This window comes from Quercus suber, unplaced genomic scaffold (genome assembly GCF_002906115.3).
Source record: "Quercus suber isolate HL8 unplaced genomic scaffold, Cork oak 2.0 scaffold_1035, whole genome shotgun sequence".
Taxonomy (NCBI): domain Eukaryota; kingdom Viridiplantae; phylum Streptophyta; class Magnoliopsida; order Fagales; family Fagaceae; genus Quercus; species Quercus suber.
This window is the reverse complement of record NW_027070446.1, coordinates 140,037-146,236: the sequence shown is the minus strand read 5'-3', so window position 1 is coordinate 146,236 and position 6,200 is coordinate 140,037. Positions and strand designations below refer to the sequence as shown.

The 6,200-nt window shown below is 36.6% G+C and overlaps 1 long non-coding RNA gene across 1 annotated transcript; it reads left to right on the top strand.

Moving 5' to 3' along the window:
* Positions 1-2,921: 2,921 nt before the first annotated feature.
* Positions 2,922-5,143, top strand: LOC136065581 (uncharacterized). Its single transcript, XR_010627204.1, has 3 exons — positions 2,922-3,087; positions 3,694-3,749; positions 4,876-5,143. It is a non-coding gene; the product is annotated as an uncharacterized LOC136065581 (long non-coding RNA).
* The last annotated feature ends 1,057 nt before the right edge of the window (positions 5,144-6,200 follow it).

Here is a 6,200-nt window from a genome sequence, read left to right as displayed (position 1 = left end):
GCTTTGGACGATCAAGAGAAGACTGCTTTTGTTATGCCCATTGGGAATTATCACTACAAAGTGATGCCCTTTGTACTGAAAAATGTAGGATCTACCTATCAGAGGATGATGACAAGGATGTTTGAGCCTCAATTTGGCAAAAATATTGAAGTCTACATAGATGATATAGTGGTGAAGAGTAAGGTAGAGTCCGAGCATGTGAATGACCTCAGAAATATTTTTAGAATACTGAAAAAGCATAAATTACGCCTTAATGCTTCCAAGTTCTCTTTTGGTGTTAGTTCGGGCAAGTTTTTTGGTTATATGGTCACTTATCGAGGAATTGAAGTCCACCTTGATTAAATCAAAGCAATTAACAATCTGCAGCCTCCTCGGAATCCCAAGGAAGTCCGAAAGCTAATAAGAATGACTGCTGCTTTAAACCGATTTATCTCTCGGTCAGCAGACAGGTGTAGGCCTTTCTTCCAGTTGTTACATAAGTGGAAGGAATTTGAATGGACCGAAGAATATGCCTTGGCCTTCCAGCAATTGAAAGAATATTTTTCTTGGCCACCCATTATGTCCAAGCCCGAAGAGGAGGAGGTCATGTTTGCTTACATTGCTCTAGCCTCTCATGCGATGAGCCTAGTACTGATAAGAGTTGATAATGGAGTGCAGAGGCTAGTTTATTATTGAGCAAGTCGTTGCATGAAGCAGAAGTTCGTTATCTACCATTGGAGAAGGCTAAGTCCTTACAGATTTGGTGGCTGAGTTTGCAGAATCTAAAAGGATCCGAAGTGGGGCTGATAGTGGTGTCTCTTAAGAAAATTACCATTGAAAAATCTTTAAGGTTAAGCTTCTCGGCCACAAATAACGAGGCTGAATATGAAACTTTGTTAGAAGGGATGGCTATGGTTTAGAAAATGGGAGGAAGGATAGTGGAGGTGTTTTTGGACTCGAGATTGGTTGTGGGCCAGATAAAGGGAGAGTTGGAAACTAGGGATTTGAGAATGTAGGAGTATTTGAGCCAAGCTAGGCACTTGCAGTCAAGTTTTGAATATTTCACTTTACAATGGATCCCTAGGAGCAGAAATATTCATGCTTATTCTCTGGCTACTTTGGCAACCTCCTCAGCATAAGGTTTACCCCAAGTTATCTTAGTTGAAGATTTGTGTAAGCCCATTGAGGCAAGGAAGGAGAAGGTCTAGATTCACCAAATTAGGGCAAGGCCTAGTTGGATGGATCCCATAGTTCTGTTCCTCAAGGAAGGTATTCTACCTGAAGAGAAAGGAGAGGCAGAGAAGGTACGAAGGAAAGTTCCTCATTTTTTGTTGTCCGAGGGGCAAAAGTTGTATAAACATTCATTTTCTGGACCGTACTTGTTATGTGTCCATCCCAAGGCAGTTGAATCACTATTAGAGGAGCTACATAAAGGAATTTTTGGAATCATACAGGGGGCAGATCACTATCTCACAAGGCCATCACTCAGGGATACTGGTGGCCAAGTATGTAGAAAGAAGCATAGAAATATGTGAAGAAATGTGACTAATGTTTGAGGTTTGCTCTAAACATCCATCAGCCAGGAGGTGTTCTTAATCCTCTATCTAGCCCATGGCCTTTTGCTCAATGGGGCTTGGATATTGTAGGGCCATTTTCTAAGGCAATAGGAAATAAGAGATGGCTCTTGGTCGACATTGATTACTTCACAAAGTGAGTTGAAGCTGAGCCATTATCTAATATCAAAGACGTGGATGCAAAGAAATTTGTATGAAAAAATATTGTCACTCGATTTGGGATTCCTAATACCCTCATCTTAGACAATGGACTTCAATTTGATAGTAAAACTTTCAGGAGGTACTGCTTTGAATTAGGTATTAAGAATAGGTATTCAACTCCAATTTATCCACAAGGGAATAGACAGGCTGAAGCTGTCAATAAGGTTATAGTGAATGGGTTTAAGAAGAGGTTGGATGATGTAAGGGGTAAATGGGTGGAAGAGCTACCACATGTTCTCTAGACATATTGGACTACCCTTTGTCGATCAACTAGGGAAACACCTTTTTCAATGACTTATGGATCCAAGGTTGTGATTCCTCTAGAGACTGGATTCCCAACGCTAAGGACAAGCTTGTTCACTCCAAATAGCAATGACAACCTATTATAAAAGAGCCTAAATTGGATTGAAGAGTGAAGAGAAAATGTCATGGTTCAGTTAGCATATTATTAACAAAAGCTCAAACAGGAGTATGATACAAGTGTGAGGCTAAAACCATTAGCACATGGAGACTTAGTACTAAGAAAGGTTGTAGGCACTGCAAAAAACTCAGCATGGGAAAAACTAAGGCCCAATTGGGAAAGGTCATACTGTATCATCTCAGTAGCTGGTATAGGTGCTTAGTTCCTAGAAGATTTAGATGAAAATGTTATACCACACCCTTGGAATGTAAATAACCTACGAAGGTACTATTATTAATGAAAGGCAGCTCTGCCATGTTTTTATTTATGACATTATTTGTTCTGTTTATTACTTGTTTGAATATTAAACAGAACCTTAGTCATGCCTAATTCCTCAGACCACATACCTTGAGTAAATTAATATTCTTGGTTACTTGTTTGAATATTAAACAGAACCTTGGTCATGCTTGGTTCCTCAAACCACATATCTTGAGTAAATTAATATTTTTGGTTACTTGTTTGAGTATTAAACAGAACATTGGTCATGCCTGGTTCCTCAAACCACATACCTGGGGTAAATTAGTATTCCTTCTTACTTGTTTGAATATTAAACAGAACCTTGGTCATGCTTAGTTGTAACAGCCCAGCCCAATGGAAAAAAAAAGAAAGAAAAAGAAAGTCAAAATTTTTAGCCCTACATGTGCCCCACCTAACCCATCCTCCCTCACCACATATCTCACAATTCTCTTTTTTCTCTATTTGGCCGGCACTCTCATTCTTGTTCTTCTTTTCTTTTTCTTTTTCACTCAACACAACACACATACACACACTCCTCTCCCACTGGTACGCTCCTCATCATCACCTCCACCATTTTTCCGACAAGATCACCGGAAAAGCCTCAAGAACATCACACCTTCACATAAGTTATTTGAGGTAAAAGTTCTAATCTCTTTTGATGGGTATTATGTTTTTGTTTGAGGTTATTTTACCCAAGCTTTAATAATGATGTTCTTGAGATTTATGAGCTTCTTGGGTGATATTCTTGTAATTTTGTATATGGATTTTTGATTTGGTGGACAAATTTGAGTGAGTGGGTTTATGGTTTCACTAGTGCTGGCTAACTAAGGTTTACGAATGGTGAAAATTTAGGGGCTTTGAGGTATGTCATGTGAACTAAATGGTGAATATAATTTTTATGGTTTATTTGGAGTTAGTAAAGATTTAAATTGTTTGTTTTGAAGGATATTGTGATTTTGGTGTCATGGGTCCCTTGATGATGTTGTGAAAATCTTGTGGAAACTACTCATAAATTATTGAGGTTTTGATGTCAGAGATAATGCCTTGAATTATTCATAAGTATAATAAGAGTCTATGCCTTGTAAAGTAATTGGTTGAGAAATTTTGGAAGTGGAAAATATTATTTGTGAGGCTAAATTTAGGCTTGCCTAATTTAGTGCTTATTTGACAATTCCTAATGTGTAACTAGATACAATTTCAAGTTTTATGCTTATTGTGATAGGTTTGCTTGGTATTGTTTAGGTTTTATCTAATCTTATTTGGAGCTTGGAAAATTAGGCCTTATTACGGGTTGCAAGGTAAGTAGCTTTTAATGGAATTTTTGGAAAATAATCATGTTGTATAAACTTTGTTTGGGTCAAACACATTTTGGAAAATTAATGGTGGAACTATGTTTTTCTAAAAAATTATTGTATATGGGGAATTGCATGATTTGTTAGATTGGAAAAGATAATCATCTTTTATAAAATTCTTGGGAATGGATTTTATGAATTTATTGCATTACTTGCAAGTTCTAAAGATGCTTTATCTTAGTTTGTATTATTTGGTAAATGTATGCAAAATATTTATGACAAGAAATAGTTTAGAGTACTTTGAGAATATTGTGGCTATTTGGTTATTGAAATATTTTATGAAACTACTTGGAAGTGAACTGTGTATTTCAAATACATTAACTTGTGAGCTTTTGGTGTGGCTTTGCCCTTGTGCTATGATGTTGGTGATTACCCTTCTTGGTGACAACAAGCCAAGTTGTAGACTTACACTTTGCATGACACGGGTAAATCCTTGAGTGTGTGGGTGAGGCCGCTGCTTATAAGGCCAAAAGACCACATGCAAAAGGGGTACTGTGTGACACGTCATTCCATGTTGCCCATAGGGGGAAGAGGTAAATCCTTGAGTGTGTGGATGAGGCTAGGTAGGGCTAAGAGACCACATACAAAAGAGGTACTATATGACGTGTTATCCCCTACTGCCCATGGAGGGGATAGGTAAATCCTTGAGGGTGTGGGTGAGGCTTGGCAGGGCCAATAGACCACATGCCAAAAGAGGTACATATCATGCTAGTGTGTTTGGACTCTAACTTGTTTGTGGCGGTATGATGTCTGGGTGATATCTCTGTCCTTGTTGGTCCTTGTTGCATCTTTGGTGAGGTTTTCTAATTTTGAAATGGTATTGGATGTTTATATAGCTCACAGTAAATGGAATGTAGTTCATAGTTATTTTTGGAAGCTTGGTACTAAACTATCCTATCATTCTTGTCATGTGGTTAATGAAATTGTTTTTGAATAAATTAAATGGAAATTCCAAAATTGTAATATGTTTCTCTAAATGTTCATTATCATGAAACTTGCATTTTTCCCATCCCTATTAATTATGCTACTTACTAGGCTCTGTCTCATCCTATTATTTTTATAACCTTTTCAGAGTAGGCAACAGTATTTTGAGATCGCTTTTTGGTGTCTAATAGTAGTTAGACTAACTACTGATGGAGGCTAAACTTTTGTAATGAGTATGTTAGATGGTGTACATCTTAGAATAGGCTTGACTCTTTCTTTTGTATATTAAATTGATTGTGACGTTATTTCCACTGATGGGACAAGCTGATGATATGTAATTAATTATTCAAACCTCTATTCTTTTATGGCCAATGGTCCTTGTAATTATTGCTTAGAGCTCTGACTTACTTTGAGAGTATATTTAATGAAATTATTATGATAATTCTTGATGTTGGTATTTGATATGATTTATATGAATTGGATTATCAAAAAGGACAATCTACAGGTTCTTTGAGATGTCTTTTTCATGCTTTGGACCCTTTGGGGTTTGGGGTATGACATTAGTTCTTCGGACCACATACCTTTGGTAAATTAATATCTTTGGTTACTTGTTTGAATATTAAACAGAACCTTGGTCATGCCTGGTTCCTCGGACCACATACCTTGGGTAAATTAATATTTTTGGTTACTTGTTTGGGTATTAAACAGAACATTGGTCATGCTTGGTTCCTTGGACCACATTCTTGGGGTAAATTAGTACTCCTTATTACTTGTTTGAATATTAAACAGAACCTTGGTCATATCTGATTTTTCGTACCACATACTTTGGGTAAATTAATATTCTTGATTACTTGTTTGAATATTAAACAGAACCTTGGTCATGCCTGATTCCTCGGACCACATACCTTGGGTAAATTAATATTCTTGGTTACTTGTTTGAGTATTAAACAGAACTTTGTTTATGTCTAGTTCCTCGGACCACATACCTAGGGTAAATTAGTACTCCTTATTACTTATTTGAGCATTAAATAGAACTTTGGTCATGTCTAGCTCCTCGAACCACATACATTAGGTAAATTAACACTATGCAATATCTCTTAAGGAGTTAAACAAAACCTTGGTAATATTTGGCTCCTCAGACCATTTACTATAGGTAAATTAACACCTACTACTACCTGGGTCTATTGCTAAGTGGAATGATGTGTGAAACTTTGGATAAGTGAATTTATTGCCATTGCTCAAAAGTAAGAAAGAAAGCCTAAGGCACATATAATCATATGAGCAACTTGTCTCAACTATATTAGGTATGTTTTTGAAGTCAAATTTATACTTTATCAAAAGTTGTAGACTAGAAAATGTTAGCTTGTTATATTGTTGAGAGTATAGAACGTAGCAGTTATATTATCAATTGGTAGATGATTGTTAAGATCAAGAATGTGGGAATATCTTGAGTTAAGTGAAATTATACTTCAT